This window comes from Watersipora subatra, chromosome 3 (genome assembly GCF_963576615.1).
Source record: "Watersipora subatra chromosome 3, tzWatSuba1.1, whole genome shotgun sequence".
NCBI lineage: Eukaryota > Metazoa > Bryozoa > Gymnolaemata > Cheilostomatida > Watersiporidae > Watersipora > Watersipora subatra.
In genome coordinates this window covers 37,576,566-37,594,883 of record NC_088710.1, presented here as the reverse complement: position 1 = coordinate 37,594,883, position 18,318 = coordinate 37,576,566, and positions in this window count along the sequence as shown.

The window sequence follows — 18,318 nt, the reverse complement described above, 5'->3', positions numbered from 1 at the left end:
CTATTAACCGCACCCTTATATATAAGCGGCATCTGCTTTATTTAAAAAAAAAACAATAATAAAACAATAAATAGGCCGCACCTTTATATAGGCCGCAGAACTCAGGGAGGTGATTTTTAATGCGGCAGCAACTTTGCTACCTAAAACGGAACGGAACAGTACCGTTAGGCTCTTTTCCGTATTAACCGACGCCTTTTAACCCAGTGTCTAACAGTACAGTGTCGTTAGGTATTGTTTTGTTTTTTTTTTCACCGCTATAGAGACACACTAACCGGATATTCCGATTGATGCGCCCTAGCGGTGAAAGAAAAAACCGCAGAATAGCCGCACCCTTATGTAAGCCTCATGGCTCAAAACATCAAAAAAAAGTAGCGGCTAATAGTCCGAAAAGTATGGTATTTATCAGTAGATACACGTACATATATACAAACTATAAATAAATCAAAGGTATAGATTGCTTGTTGCAAGTTAAAGGGCCTTTCATGTGAAGATTTAAAAAATTTTTATCAAACGGTATACATGTAGATATTTTTCTATCACTTGAGATTTGTTTGTGGTTTTAAGGGATGTGACTGCCAGGACGTTCTCAGGTTAAAATTGGCAAAACTTGATCGCGGTTTAAACGCTAAGAAAAAAGACATCTTTTTTCCTGAGCATTTTAACCAAGATCAATTTTGCTGATTTTACTTAAAGTTTATCAGAAGATTACTTGGCTTTCGACGGGCCATCGCAAAGCGGATGTTTGGTAAAATTTGACTTTTTGTAAACCTTTAGAAAAGTCGTTAATAAAAATATTTTGCCGATGATGGTAATAACGACACTTAAGAAGTTGATGTTTATCTCTATGGCTTGGAATAAAGTGATATTGTAAAGTGATAACAACCGCCTCGGGAGCTGTTGGTAAAAAAAACTGTTTGAGGTAATGGTGTTAAGGTCGAGTTATCTAAAGCAATTTAATATTGCGTGGGAACGGATCAAACCAATCCGTTCGAGTTAACCACGTGTTTGAGCTATCCGAGGGCGAGTTATCCGAGTTTCACTGTACTTAGGTCCCAAAATATTTCTGAGCAATAGCATCGTAACTGGTCGACGCTAAAGGGTAAAATAATTAGCACGCCCGGTGCTTCCGTTATATTAAAACATCTCTGACCACTATGCGTCTAGCTCAGTGGTAGAGTGTCTAAATTAGAAAGTTTTCGATGAATTCGTCGCTAGTTCAAATCTATCAAAATGCGGAATTCAAATATCAAGATTTTAAGATCTATAGCCGGAATGCAGACAGACAACAGACGACATACTTTGAGAAATATATACATGTATTTATAGGTTTACTCCTTTACATATTTATATAAATAAAGCTTTAGTATTTAAACTATTTTGCTTTATAAATACAGCTTTAGTTTAAATTCTGAAGTATTGAATAAGATCACACTGGAGTTCTTCCTGCAGCCGCGTTACCAACTGCTGGTCATTTTGATGACCTCTCTAGTATGCACCACAAACTACAAGCTGCATTCTTTTTCATACGTTTGTCAATGTTTTCCTAGCGAAACGGGCTGAAAGAAAACTGGATTTGGAGACTGACTAAGGAATTATAGACTATAGGCTCATTCCTAAATTTATGTTTTATTTTCATAGCTGAGTACATCCACAACTGAGTATTGAGGCCTCAAATTACTGTCAAGACTTATATTAGCCCGTCCCAAACAATCAAAGAATGGCTCTAGTCAAATATTAGACCCGGTATGTATCATATGTGGCGGAGACGCTAAGTAAAAGAGGGGTACTCGGAAAGAAAAATGCATCTATGGCAAGCTGTGTAAGGCACAGACTATCAATGCTGGTAAGTTTTTTTTTCTTCATCTGCATCAAATAGTAAGCCTTTTGATGCTTTTAGGGCTCAAAAAGCAGTCAAATTTAACAAATTTCTTCTCCTATCCTGACCCTTTCTGCCCAAGCATATGTCAAGAATAGATCACAAGCACACCAATGACTTCAACCACCATTAAATAATCACAGCTAAGTACAGTTATTTCAGAGTGATTTCTTAAAAGACATTTTTCATGTTCGCAAGCACCATTATAGTGTGGAAAGTTCTTAAATGTATATATGAATGTGTTGAAAGGAACAATTTATTATTGGTGTATTTCAGTTGCAGGTTTTGATTTTGTTACAAATCTTAATCCTAAACCTCAAACATAGTAAGGAGGGGAGGCTAAAAAATTATAGACTGATTATATTTGCTCCAATTTGTAAAAATTTAATTAGTGTTATTTTAAGCCTGGTTTCCATATGACAGCGCAATGATCGTGCGCGGCCCAGTGATCGTGCGCAATGCATTTTTTGGGCTGCGACGCAGTGTTTCCAAATCGCACGTAGGCGCCATGCTTGCATTGGACAGGGTGGGTAATTTCCTTACTTTTTCATACCACAGACCGATTTCTTCGGAAAACAGCCCTCCGTTGCGACCTTGCGCTGTCATAGGAAAACCAGGCTTACTCTTTCATACGGGAGACCGATTTCTTCGGAAAACAGCCCTCCGTTTGAATTGTGGGATAGGTTGAAAAAGTCGAGTGGTGTATTGTGGGATACATCATCGCGCACACCCGTCGCAAGGATCCATTCTGTTGGATCCTTGCGAGCAGCATACGCACGTCGCGCGATCGTTGTGCATTGACGTTTCCACATCACAGCTGGCCTACGCACGACGTCGTGCGCCTTGCGTTGTCATATGGAAACCAGGCTTTAGACTGTGTTCTGCCGATGCAAGACCTCGTGTTAGGAAGCACTTTTGCCAGAAACAAGGATTACCCTCCACTGGCCTCCGCGCCTGCTCTATGGATAGCTGTTCAAACCGGAATGTAGAAGATGATCGTGTCTCAGACACTAAACGGTTAGTGTGTTTTTCTGGCAGGTTATATCATTATTCACCATAATAGCATTAGATAATAGCATAGCCAGGTGTGTGTGTGTGTGTGCGCGTGCGTGCCGTGCATGTGTTTGTGTGTGGTGTGACCCATCAGGCAAATTGACATCTATTTCCTATACTGTATGCTGCAATAAAGCTAACCTGAGAGTATCCATAATATGCTTAACCAAGCATTGAGAAAGATTCCGCCAATGCCTCAAACACTAGCTTTTTGTGTGTTGTGACACCCATAGCTAATCACTGTCGTTAATATTTTGAAGGTTTGCTATCTTCGAAACATTAATAATTATTGTTAGCAAAATGAAATTGTTATCAGGAGGGATGTTGCTATTATGTATATCATTTTATTTGCAGATGAAGCCGATTGATGATGAAGCCTCAACCGAGTGAAAGTGTGTTTTCTCGCTGGAGTTATCTCAGCAGATGTAAAACAACTATAATTATTTAATAAAACAAAATCAAATGATTTAACCAAATTCATTTGTTAGAACAAATGTCATTATGTATTCTCTGAACAGTTTCCGCGTTTGAACCCTCTCCCTGAATTGGTCTTGGTTCTTTTAACATGCAAGTTCAATGGCAAAAAAGGTAACACAACTCCACAAAGGTAACACAACTCCGAATAAATTTTCTAGTGCTGCTGACAGCAGCAGAATGGTTGTACAGGGTGCAAGGCTCAATCTTATCATCATTAGGGCTAAAACTACTGGTTGAATTCAAAAAATCGAATCAGTTGAGAAAGGGAATAAAAACTATTTTCATGACAGATAGGGTTATCCTGCTCTCTGGCTAATATTGGCAGTATGCAGTCATGTAACGGGTTTATTAAAACGCGTGATGATTAAAACCACTTCTAAACAACATAAAATCATTCAAAAACACTCATAGATGAGTTTTGGAGAATTTTCAGTTAAGTAAAAAAAATTTCGTGAAGGCTAAAAGCATGCAGATCATCATGAAGTTCCCAATCGATTACCAGATGCATTTTATGTAATATCTCGACAAACTAGAAAAATGCGTGAGGGTCAAAATTGGTTCAAGATGTATTAAAACTAGGTAAAAAACTTTAAAAACTTTAAAATCTATTGGGAATCGTCAGGAATCATATTCACACATGCTTGAAAAAAAATTGACTTGTATTAGCTTGAAAATAATTTAAACTTGGAAAGAAAATCACTAGATACTTCTACACATTTAAAAAAAACCCGATACAGTTTGTTCATTTTGGGCTGTTATGCTAAATTTCCAAAAGTTCCTTAACTTCTAGAGCCAAGCAACGAAGCCGTACTCTGTGAGGTGGGTTCCCTTTTCTTAATAATAATAATTCTGCATTTTCTAGTACTTTTTTCTGAAACAGTGATGACATTTAGCTAGTTGGTGTTTTAGGCTAGAAGGAAATCAAAGAAAGAAATGAGTTAAGTATCATTAACTTTGGTGAATTGTAGATTAAAAACAAGTCTTTATCACCACCACTACTATGACCATGACATGGATCACATCAATATATGTTTCAAGAAGAAAATCAAGCAGCAGTCTTAGGCCTGCAATCATACTGCTTCTACGGGTACTTACTGGCCTGATTTTATGTGTGTTCTGACATATGATATGATGATAGTATGTATGATATATATGTTTGACTAATATTTAACAGAAACATTTCGAGGAGCATCGGTTTACCCTGACTAAGACCGAGAAGAGATGTATGAAAATTGGCGTTATCCCTACTGTATTTGCTCATAAGAGACCACACCTTCAGACAGAATGAGCCAGGAGGCACAAGGCCATAGAAGACCATCACCAGAGCAGTAACAGCCATGCATCTCATGCAGTTGTTTCACCCACGACTAGCTGCCTTGATTTCCACAAGTCTGGCAGTGTTGGACAGTTTGGTGAGACTTGGTGGAGTTTTAATCAAATTTCATTTTACATTTTAAACTAAACAAAAACTTCCTCATATTGACTACAATTTATTGCAATGCTCTATTTTTTCACATGCAGCCAATTCAGCATACTGGCGCGTATTTTAAGTGTGTAACTGTTGTGTGTGTGGTAGATAGCGGCATATGGTACTGCTAGTATTGCAAATGATTCATCTGTTACAGTAATAGATTTCTGCTACCATCACAATTAACACTAGTATGTGTTGTGCCTTGCTGCATCCTGAAATACATGGTATGGCTAACATATCACCAAACAGCTAACAGTTTCTCTTAAGGATGTCTGGTTGAAGAAATACTAACAGAATGATGCTAACGAAAATGCTAACAAAATACTAACAGCTGTGATATTTTTGTCATTTAACCTTTCATCCACCTTAAACTTCAATTACCTATTCTTCTCGCTGCTTAACACACGGTCAAGTGTGCGGGTCTCTCCATAGTTTCTCTGTCTGAGATCATATGTTTAGCCACAAGGAGGAGAAGCACAAGACATGAATGAAAGCCGAGTGATTGGATATTTTAGGTTGTTCTGAAGAAGCTGAATGTTTATTCCTCAATGTTCATTTTCCTTTTCAGGTCTAGTCCATGATACCAGTGATTTGCAGGTTGACCAACTCAAACGCAAGGTTATTGACCTTCATAAAAGACTCAATCAGGTAAATATATATACTATATATACATACGGCCATTTTTCTGTAAAAAATAACATGTTTACCCATTTTTGGTCCAATTATTACATTAGGCCGTGTTTTTGCAAATTAAATCATGCACGAATTTTTGTAATATGTATCTGAAAATACTTTCATTTGCTTGGATTGTGTTCATAATTTTTTTGTTTGAGGCACAGAAAGAGAAAAGGGCGGATGAAGCCAAGCTTAGACAGCACAAGATCAAGATGCGCATGTTGCCATGGGCGCAGGGAGCCATGCACTGACCTCGTTAAGCTACCAACATCGGCTAGGGCATCGTCTGGCAAAAAAAGTTTGTCACGGTACGACTGCAATTTCGTGTGTAAAAACGCCACCGAAGCGCCAAAGAATGATTCGTTTGTTAGCAGTGGGAGTGCTTCAATGTCGATGCGAGATGTTGTGCAAGGAGTTAGCGTCATCAGTTGACTCTTAGCCTAAAGTGTCTGTTGAAGAGCAAAGCTAAAGAGAGTCTTATAAGCCGAATTGTCTGTTCATTACTCGCTCTATGTTTATATTTTATTTTGCTTAATATTTTTTATGTTATTGTATTGTCAAAATATTAGTAGTATACAACTGCTCACCTGAAACCAGTGGTGCAAATGCAGCGTTCCCTTTTTAACAGAATTCTAAATTTTACTGCACTATTGCTTTGTTTTTGTTGTTTGTTACTGCTACATAAATTATATTTTTATCTAATCAGATTATCTAATTAGATGATCTTAATATCTGTAACTGCTTAGCTGAGCCTGGTTTTGCATATGTATTGCGATACTATATACAATATATTTTGCATATATGTTTTGCTTATTTGATTTTAAGCTGATATTACCTTGGCGAGCTTGTGAAATGAAGAGTTGAAGGAAAGGCATCCACATACAGTATTTAATGAATATTGCCACCAGCCACTAGGTATGTTATTATATCTGTTTAGCAGCAGCCCCTAAGGCTTTTACACAGACATCACAACATATAATTCTTTTAGAAACCCAACCAGAAACTGGTTGCAAATATAAAACCTATCAGAACTTGAGCTATATGCCAATTTAGGTAAGATGTGCTTTAACTTGAGCCGTAAAAGGGTTATTTTTTGAACTAAAAAAGTTAGTGGTAGCTTCTTGTAGGGAGTTTTGTCCTCTTTCGAATGGTGTATAATAACACAATCAATTTTAGGGCGACTGCCAATATGAGTAATTTTTGTTGATTAATGTTGCGGCCTCTCCATTACCGCTCCATTATTATTATTCCATGTAACTTATGTGAAAATAGTAGGCGTGGCCTGTTTGTTTGGAAATGAGCGAGCTCCCAAATACCCTTCCATTGGTCGTGGGACTCTGTGAAGCTATACGATTTACAATTACAGTGAAACTCGGAAAACTCACCCTCGGATGTCTCGAACACATGGTTAACTTGAACGAATTTGTTTGATCCGTTCCCACGCAATGATAAATTGCTTTAGATAACTCGACCTTAACTTCGTTAACTCGAACAGTTTTTTGCCCAACGGCTACCGAGACGATTGTTATCGCTTTAGAATATCACTTTATTCCAAGCCATAGAGATAAACAACAACTTGTAGTAGTTCTTAGGCATCATTATTACCACTATCAGCAAAATATTTTCGTTAACGACTTTTCTAAAGGTTTGCAAAAAATTACATTTTACCAAACATCTGCTTGGGGAAAGCCCTCTGCAAGCAAGGAGAAGCCAGGTAACCTTCAGATAAACTTTAAGAAAAATCGGCAAAACTGGTTTTGTTAAAACACTCAAAAGAAAAATATGTCTTTTTTTCTGAGAGTTTCAATCGCGATCAGGTTCTGCCTATTTTAATCTGAAAACGTCCTGGCAGTCACATCACCTAAAACAAACAAACGAAGCTCAAGTAATAAAAGGAAAATATTTATACTTTGTGAAAAAAATTTTAAAACATTACATGAGAGGTCCCTTAACTTGCAACAAGCAATCAATGCTTTTGATTTATATATAGTTTGTATGTGTACTGATAAATACAATAATACATGCACTTGTGACAGTGTTCTCACAACTTGAACGCTCTGATAACTCGAACACTTTCTCTCGGTCCCGTGAAGGTAGAGCTAGCCGAGTTTCACTGTATATCATTTATGCACTGTATTAAAATAACAATTGGGCAAAGTAGTTCTGGTTTGTTGAGATGTTACTTAAAATGCAATTTGTAAGCCATTGGGAGCAATTTTATGACAGTCCGGCATAATTTTAGCCATCACACAGTGTCACGCAATTTTTTTTACCTAACTGATAATCCTCTATAACTCATCTATGAATGTTTTAGAATTATTTTATGTTAATTAGAAGTATTTTTAATCTTCACGCGTTTTACTTAACCTGGTCATGTAATGGACCATAACGATCAATTAGAGACTCCATTAAACTCCAAGCGGTCTTGTTTATTGAGAGACTAGATATTCATTGACTTGTCCTAACCAAAGCCGTATAGCTTCAGAGTCTCGCGACAAAAAGCGGAAACAAAACCGCTTGTTTCCAAACAAACCGGATTGACATACTGATCTCTAATGGAATACTCTTACCTCGTTTTCAATATCTCATTTTTTGCATTTACTTAATTTTTTTATAAAAAAACTATTTGTAGTTTCTTGTAGCAAATCTTTTCCTTGTTCAAATGGTGGACAATACAACAAGCAATTTCAGAGCGACTGCTAATGGGAGTAATTTTTGTTGGTTAGTGTTGAGGCCTCTTCATTATAACTTATACAAAAAAATAGTAGGCGTGTTTTGCTTGTTCGGAACTGTGCAAGTTCCGATATACACATACATTAGCAGCGAAACTCTGTGAAGTTATACAGCTCTGTACTGTCAGAGTCATATAGCATTACAAAGTTTTGCGACCAAAACCGGAAACAAAAACGTCCGATTCCAAACAAACCCGATCGATATACTAATCTCTAATGGAATATTCATACCTCGCTCTCAATACCGCTCTTTTTTGCATTTACTTTACGTTTTTACAGAAACGTTATTAGCACCTTTTTGTAGGAAATTTTGTTTTCTTTCAAATGGTGTATGATACAACAATCAATTTTAAAGTGACTGCTAATGGGAGTAGTTTTTGATGATTAATGTTGCGACCTCTCCATTATAAGTTATATGAAAATAGTAGGCGTGGCCTGTTTGTTTGGAATCGAGCAAGCTGCCTTATACGCTTCTGTTGGTCGCAGGACTCTGTGAAACTACGGCTCTGGTCCCAACTAGTCAAAAAGGCATCAAACATAAAATCAGTCCAAGTGGAACATACATGTAGAAGAGTTTAGATAATGGTGTAAACATTGTCTTATATAAAGCCTCACTTCCGGTGGCAACGTGCGTTCAGAAAATTAACATACACTTGCATTTAGCTAAATTTCTTTTTACACTTTCTGAAACTTAAAACCAGTGCTAAAAAGAAAAATATTGACTGAAGGACTTTTATATCAGTATTAACCTGAGTAGCACATAGAATAATCTTAAACTCAGGTCTTAATTAGCAAACAAGTCTAAATTCTATTATTCTATCAAGCTGCAGGTAAAATGACTGAAATAGATTAATTTGTATTGTTTAAGCGTACAGCCTGCCTGTACACGCTGGAGCTTCACATGATGAAAAAAAGTTGATGAGAGTTTATGTTGGTTCTGATCGCAAAAAATAGGTTTGCAGCCTCAATATAAGCAATACAATTTTATGATACATCACTACTTTGTCCTTTTCAACAAAAATTCACTTTTTTAAAACTTAATTACCAAGATTAACAGCGTGTTGATTTTGAGCTAGACGTATATGATTAGTAACTGTTGTACACAAACTGTACAGTAGTAACCTTGTACAGTAGTAACCTTGGAAGTCACATCAATCATGAGTTTTATTACACTACTGTTGCAATGATTCAGATGGAGGCCCAGGGTTAGTTATGGATCTGAGTTTGTTGTTAATATAGATGTAAATGATCACACATTACAATCCAATTTTTATGGGCAATGCAAAAAGTAAGGAGAGTTTAATAATACATCAGCGAGTTTCAAATTATTATCAATTTTAACATAGACTTGTGTCATTTTTTTTAAAGTCATGAAATGCTGCTCCCAATCTCACCAAGCAAACAACAATCTACTACTACAGAACTGCAAAGGTTTACTTCAATGTACCCCTGCAAAGGTACCCCTAGAAGTTCTACACTTAATTTACGTCATGCTGACCCTTTTAAATCAGTTTCGGTGCCAAGCAGTTGCACAGAACCTGTTTGCACTAATCGAGACTCAGGGTTCACTTTCCATCAGTTTCCAAAGACTGACTTACTACGGAACCAATGGCTGGTGAATATGAAACATCTCTCTTCTTTCAACTCTGGTAAAGGAAACAAACTGTGGCAGCCCACCAGCTCATCACGTTTATACTCACGAAGTTGTAATATTTTATAAAGAGATTAAGTTTAGTACAAATTACCAAGTACAAAAGATCACTAATCTAATGAGTCTTAACAATGATGCTGCTAGTAAAAGTAGAAGCTGATACTTAGTGTAAAGGAATCATCTACAGGACTAAGAATTCATGTTTGAAGAAAATCTTAGTCTTTGTAAGCAACTCATGTCATCACCCATTGTGCCACTTCAACTGGTTTGTTTGCTTGTGGGTTGGTTAGGTTTATCATCCTTGTCTAGTGCTATATATTCAGCACATTTGTGAACCTTTCTAGGTAGGTCTATTGTTATGACAATATGTAAGTATTGCTTCTATAAGTTCTGTTAATATCTCTGATTTGGTTTTTATTCCAGGCGCACTTTACTGATAACTGCTATTCATAAGTGAGAGGCATAAAGGTCTTGAAGAAAGATGCAGTCCCTACGGTGTTTAATTTTGCACCTGCAAAATCACAGCCAAGGAGAAGAGCGCAGTTTGATTTAGCAAATTCATCTGGTAATTATCCCACGACCAAATGAGCGAGTTAGGGAGGTTTTATGATAAATGCATGTGCACACAACTTACGAAAATTTATCATCAACATTGAGACGAACCCTTGTTTGAAAATTTCATCAACAAATTTAACCATCGTTTTGTAGATTAGTTAAAGTATAATAACGATACATAACACATATAGGCCTATTTAAATATGTTACCAAGTCTTTGTAAATTGTCGAAATTCTCTAAAAACTTACCCATCTGATCAGATTATACACAAATAGACCGATTTATTAGGACGAAAATCGTCACAAAATGCTTGAAAAGTTTGGTTTAATAAAAGTTAAAACCGGAAATTTAAATGGCAGTCGACAAATAATAGAACAATCGAGTCGTACGCATTTCGCGAAAAAATAACGTGCACTTTTTACCAGTCTATAGCATTGTCAAATTGCCGAAGGTTTCGGCAATTAACATAGGAGTACAGAAATCGTTGCATTTTTGCCGATTTCAATTTTTTCATTTTCTTATGAGATTATTACAATAATTAATTATAAGTTTGGATGACTACAGAACAATGACTACGTAGTACAAATTTTTTAAAAATCTTTATAAATATCACAACTTCGTGATATTGATAGCTATGACGTTTTGAAATGTAAACAAAATTGTGCATTGGTTTTATATTATTACTATATTAATAATATTGGTTATTCTAATAATATGAGTGCCTTTTCCTTCTAATATTGGCCAATATTGCATTTCTCTTTTAGCAGGAGGAGAGATATAAACATATAATCTTTTCCTTTCATTATTGCTATTTGTTGTATATAATAACACCCACACCCAGTATATTACAGCTACCATTGCAGTTATCCTATTTGACTGCTAATATTGCATTTCTCAACCATCAGTACCCTTTCTTTTTTTCAGTATCACTTTGGTTGTGGGCTGTATGACAGTGGAATTTCTAGTAATAACATTGTTCCTACTCAGTTTAATTTCCTGTAACATGATGAAGCTGTTGAATGACAAAACAAAAACATGTTAGGCCCTTTTGCAATATTGAAATATCCGAGTGGCAATTTTACCCTCCTTACTAGTTGAATTTATAGGCATAAGTTTAAAGTGACCTTATTTTAATGTTGTCATTACAGAACAAGTGCCTGTAGCTGTAGCGAAGGAGCACTTAAGCACCCAACATGACAAGTATTCACGACAAGTTAGAGTCTGTAGAGAAAGTTTTTAAGCAGTGGCCTCCAACACTAAATGAAACTCAAGGTTTACTGATTGACCTTTTGTGAAACAAGTTGACACACGCAAGCTTTGAGACAAGAGCAGCCCTGTAAGCACAACTCGCTAGAACTTATTGTCAAGAAATTCCTACGACTTTGGCTTCACATTTATTGTAAAGAAAAGACCACGTTAGCTGTGGGAAAATCTCACACACACATGAATTCGAAATCCATGGCTATGCGTGATCTGGTGAAAATAGTTCTTAATTTCGTCATTTCAGTATTGTACATTTACTTTGTTTATTTTCTATTATTATTATATGGCTAAATATTGTAGAATCGCTATATTTGCCTTAGTAATTAGGATGTTACATTCTTTTATGTTTTGTAACTTTACGCATATTTTGTTTGTATTTTTTAGATGTACATTTAAAAACTGAGTTTTTGGTTTTACTACTAAATATGCAAAATATTTGTAAATTTGATATTGTACATTGCATATTTTTGTAATATGTAATACTTGTATACTAAATCATAAATTTGATCGATGTTCCACCAGCACTAAAAGTCCCATAGTCAAATAAGTAAAAGATGTCTCGATTTTTTCTATCATACTGTTACAATTGTGAAATTGACATTTTAATTTATTAGTTATTAAAATAATGTCTTGGTTGCTATTTTTGTTGCAAATCTGTCAGTGTAGCCCAAGCAAGAAGTTGGAGACATTTACAACTTATAAGGTCAAAGTAATTCTCAAAATGTTTGCAATTTATTTATTCAAAAACGGATTTTACCAACTATTTGGTATACAATTTTGGAGTTCTATTTTTAAACATCTAGGAAAGGAAAACTCTCAATATATGGAAGTCACCAACAAAATAAAAAATGGAGAAATGGAATTGTTGTGGTTAAGTAACCTTAGCCACTTTTTAAAGTGGACTTTTGAAGAATGGAAGTTAGCGTCTCAGTAAAATGTTATCAATTGGAGGCGTGGCATTTCCACTGAACTATACTACCCCTGAAATAGCCAAGGTCATTTATCAGCATAACAATTTGAGCGCCATTTTGAACCATGCTACATGGTTCTGCTCCCTTTATAGTAACCTAGCAACATTGTACAACGTTTAATCTCAATGAGCTTGTGGGTGCTTTTATCCATCCCAAATCTTAATCTACCATATAAACGGCAATTGTTGTCTGTCTGTCTGTCTGTGCATCCAACTTATAGAGCGATCTTTCCTTTTTTGTCGTACGAATTTCGGTCATACGAAACGAACTGAATTAATATGAGTAGTAACAGTAAATAAGATATAGAGGGGTTTTTCCTTTTCCATTCGGTCGTACGAAGCCAACTGAGTAGTAAACAGCATATTTTCGGACTATTAGCCACTACTTTTTTCTGATGATTTGAGCCAAGCGGCTTATATAAGGGTGCAGCGATTCTATGGTTTTTCTTTCACTGCTAGGGCGCATTAACCGAAATCTCCGGTTAGCACGCCTCTTTACAGTGCCCAACAGCACTGTTCCATTTTAAACAGCAAAGTTGCTGCCGTGTTTAAAAGCACCGTCCTGAGTTCTGCGGCCTACACAAAGGTGCCTATACAGCTGTACGAATGTACTACTCATTAAATAAAATAAATTAATGAATAGTAATTTATATGTCATTAATATTTACTGCCAACGCATACCGAGAAGGTCATGTGCCTGATGTCTGATGTATTGTTATCGCCACTAAGTACGGGTTTAGAGGCATACATTATAGTGCCGCTAGAATAAGCCATACTACTCCTATACTACAGGACAGCGATTTTTTTTCCGCTCGTGTCTCTGGTCGTTGGTTACTCCCATCTCTCCATGCTGAGTGACTACTGCTGCTAACTATATTGTCATTATTGTAACTGTAATATTACTGTTGTTGTTGCATTACTGCTTGTGGAGGGTTGTGTGTGTACTGTTTGTTTGGGTACTTCTTTTGGTTTTATTACTATTATTTTGCCACTGCAACAACAATGGCCAAGTTTAATCCGCCTGCGGAGTTCGACTTTGTCCCAGAGCGGTGGGAGGAGTGGAGTAGGAGATGGGAGATGTTTAGGACAATCTCAAAACTGAACAAAGAGGACGCTGCTGTCTAGATAGACAGCCTACTTTAAACTATGGGCCCGAGTAGCAGTAGCATATTTCAAAGTCTAGGTTTGTCTGATACAGACTCAAAAGATTATTCAAAAGTGAAAAGTGGGCTTGACAAATACTTTTCCCCAAAGAAGTATATAATTTTTGAGCGTGTCAGGTTTTTTAGAAGATATCAGATGGTAGGGGAAACAGTCGAACAGTATATTAGAGCTCTGAATGACATTATTGGTAGATGTGAATTTGGAGCAATGCGTTCAGAGCAGATGCGAGATAGGATAGTGGTCGGTAATTTAGACAAAGCTACTAGCCGTGAGATGCAAAAAATGGATACTGACACACTTACAGAAGAGATGGTATTACTATGGCCCAGCAAGCTGAACGAGTAGACAAAAACGTTCGAGAACTTAGTAATGCTGTTTCTAAGACTGTTGTGTCTGAAGCTAGTTCAGTAGACTATGTAAAACAGTCGCGAAACAAGCCTAGTGGTGGTAGTAAACCTTCAAAAGGCAATTACACAAAGTGTGGGTATTTCGTTCCCACAAAAGGGAGTTGCCCAGCAGTTGGAGTTTTATGTAAAAAGTGTAATAAACGAAATCATTTTGCTACAGTGTGTAGGTCTACCACACCAAGACAAGGGCAAGTAAATTATTTAGCCAAAAGTGAAAATTCCCATAGTGAACGTTCGGAGAATGTTGACTCCCTGTCTTGCGCCGGGGACCCATGCTTTCTAGGTTGTGTTGACAATTGTGATGAAATTAATAATAATGCTTGGAGTAAGCTGGTGCGGGTTGGTGGCCTACCTGAGCCCGTAGTTTTTAAATTAGACACAGGTGCGGACATGTCAGTAATTCCAAAAAAATTATGTGGAGACATCAAACTCCAGCCGCCCAACAATTTTTTATCAGGTCCTGGTAACACACATATACCCGTGCTGGGCTACTTCCAGGCTCAACTCTCTGTGAATAATGCTGTCTGCTCAGAATATTTGTATGTAGTAGAGCAAAATCGAGCTTTACTTAGTAGAAAAGCCTGTGTAGATTTAGGGTTGGTTAGCCGTAGTGGAGATATTGACGGAGTTTTAAATTCTAACAGCAAGTTCATGGTTGAGTTTCCAGCGCTTTCTAGTGGGCTTGGAAAAATGGAACAGGAAGCTAAGTTGGTTCTGAAACCAGACAGTAAACCATTTGCTATATGTACCCCACGCTCTGTGCCTTACCCTTTGCTAGACCGTGTCAAAAATGAACTAAATGGCATGGTAGACAGTGGAATTATTTTCCCCATTAGCGAACCTACCGACTGGTGTGCTCCTATGGTTGTGGTTCCTAAAATAAATGACAAGATCCGTATTTGTGTTGATTACACCGAATTGAATGAATGGGTCAAACGGGAAGTCTATCTTATGGCTCACGTTGAGTCCAGTTTAGCTCAATTGAGTGCGGGAACAGTCTTTACCAAATTAAATGCCAATTCCGGGTTTTACCAGATTTCTCTGAGAAATGAAGCTCATTTGCTAACTACTTTCTTGACACCATTCTGCAGGTTTGCATATAACCGTTTGCCTTTTGGTCTGTCGTTTAGCCCAGAAATATTTTCAAAGATTATCTTGGAGGTTTTGTGTGGACTAGAAGGGGTAGTTATACACATGAATGATGTGTGTGTCTTTGGAGCAAATGCTGAAGAACATGATAGTCGAGTCAGAGCAGTTCTTGAGCAAATGCTAAAAGCAGACATGACGCTCAATCCTTCAAAATGTGAGTTTTCACGCAGTTCTATCAAGTTTTTAGGTGAGCTTATTTCTGCAGAAGGCATCCGTGCTTGTACAGAAACTGTCCAAGGTATTGTAAGTTTTGTGAGGCCTAAAAATGTAAGTGAAGTTCGTAGTTTTCTCGGCATGGTGAATCAAATGAGTAAGTTTTCAGTTTGTCTTGGAGATCTCTGCTCTCCACTGAGAGAGCTGCTGCGTAAAGATGTACACTGATACTGGGGTGATGCGCAAGACAAGGCGTTTAAAGAAGTAAAACAAGAACTTTCAAGAGTTGTTCGGCTCACTGCATACAACCCCCAGTATCCCACGGTACTCCAGACTGATGCATGTCGTAGTAGTTTAAGGGCAGCCTTGTTGCAAGTACAGCTCGATGGTCAATTGAGAATGGTCGCAGCAGCCTCAAGGACTCTTAGTGACACAGAAAAACGCTATGCTATTATAGAGCAGGAGGCTTTGGGTGTCGTGTGGGGCTGTGAGAAGTTTAGAAACTAAATCATAGGGTTGACTGTGAAAATCCAAACAGATCACAAGCTTTTGGTTCCACTGCTAAGTACTATTGAGCTGGACAAGCTGCCTGTTAGGATACAGCGCTTCAGAAAGCGCCTGATGCGCTTCTCTTACAGCATGGAACATATTGCTGGTACTAAAAACTTATTGGCTGACGCTTTGTCAAGATCGTCTGATGAGATCTCTTCAAAGATTGATGTAGGCATGGTTGAAGATGCTGAAGAGTTTGCTATGTTGGCGCTGGGTCGATGTGCTTCAGGTGCTAGGTTGAGTAGGATAAGGAAGTTGCAGGAAGAAGATGCTGTCTTGTCTCAGTTGTTTCCATGTGTGAGAGGAGTTTGGCCAGCTTATTTACCAGCCGATGAGGTGCTTTTACATCCATATTTTGAGAATAGAGATAAGAGTCCAGTCGTTGATGGGATTCTGGTGTTTGAAGACAGGATTATTATCCTAGCAGTAGAGAGGTTTGAGGTACTGAAGTTGGTCCACCAAGGTCTTTTGGAGATAACCAGGTGTAGGGAGAGAGCTCGACAAGCCATTTGGTGGCCTGGCATGTTATAGCAGATTGCAGACATGGTAAGAGATTGTGTGGAATGTCGAAAGAACACAAATGTAGTTCGTGAACCTCTAATAAGGTCAGAATTTCCTGAGCGTCTCTGGGAGAGAGAAGGTAGCGACTTGTTCTTTTATGATGGCAGGTGGTACCTCTTGCTAGTAGATTATCATTCAAGGTTTATTGAAGTCGCTGTCCTTAACGAGTTGTCAAGCAGAGCAGTTGTCAAAAACATGAAGAGCATTTTTGCTAGACATGGGATCCCAGAGCTCCTCACCTCCGATAATGGTCCGCAATATGCATCGCAAGAGTTCAATGAGTTTGCTCATCAGTATGCGTTTCATCACATTACCAGCTCTCCTAAGCACCCTCAGTCAAATGGTGCAGCAGAGCGAGCTGTACAAACTGTAAAGTCCTTGCTGAAAAAGTCTGGAGACCCTTATCTAGCAATGCTAGCATATCGAACATCTCCACTAGAGAACGGCGCGCCACCATCAGAACTCCTTATGGGACGTAGATTGAGAACTACAGTTCCAGTGCTACCAGAAGTGCTTAGTCCCAAGGTTCCAGAGATTACTAGGGTGGTAGAGAAGGAAGCGCAGTTGAGGTATCAAAGTAAAGTATATTATGATCAAAGTCATAAGGTAGTTGAGAAGCCTCCCCTGCAGCCTGGTGACAGAGTTTTTGTGAGAGACTTACGGCGTGAAGCTGAGGTGGTCAGTAACGCTACTACTCCTCGTTCGTATGTAGTTCAAGATACTAGAGGTACCTGTCTTAGAAGGAGCACTCAGGAGTTAGTTGTCCTGCCAGACTCTTCTCAAACTACAGCCCTAAGTTGTCCCAGTCAAAATGCTGACAGTTCACCTGTTTCTACTCCTAAGAAGTCTAGTTTTAGGCGTGTCATAAAACAGCGACAAGTTTTAGATCTTTGAACGCCTTGGCATCCTGTTTCATGAAGTCTGTCCAGTTGTGTAAATACTATGTTATACACATTTTTAGTTAGGCCTTACATAATGTGTTGGATGGTTATTCATGTATGGGTTAATATTCTTTAGTTAGGTTGTATGTAATCTGTTGAAATTTTACTTATGTATATGCTAACCCAGGATGTTCAGGGGTGAAAGTTTTATTTCTGAAAAGGGAGATGTTGTAATTATATGCTTTACATGTTTTTACACAAGAGAGTTTATCTCGCAATATAACGGCAGTTCCGTGACTAATACAATAAAGACAGGTTGTCTACAAAAAGTTTGCTTGCTTATATGCAAGCAAAATCTCAATCAATCTTAACCATGATATAACACTATCGGCCTACTGCCAGCCATTTTGCCGATATTGCTTCATGATATTTCTTCAATTTGAAACTCCATCTAGAACGTTTGTTTTGGTTATATCGTTGATTTTGCCAACATGTTAACAAAGACTGCTATACAAAAAATTCATTGTATCTATACTTTGTGCATAGCCTCACATACTAAAACGATGTGAGGCTACGAAGCTAAAACGATCCTCTACAACGTTCCTTATTCTTACAAAACCAATACTTTCACCACCATCAGAGTCAGTGCTGCTATTGCTATTTTAATTATCTGTATAATTACAAAAATCTAAATCTGAATTGGCTATAATGTCATCAACATAAGTAA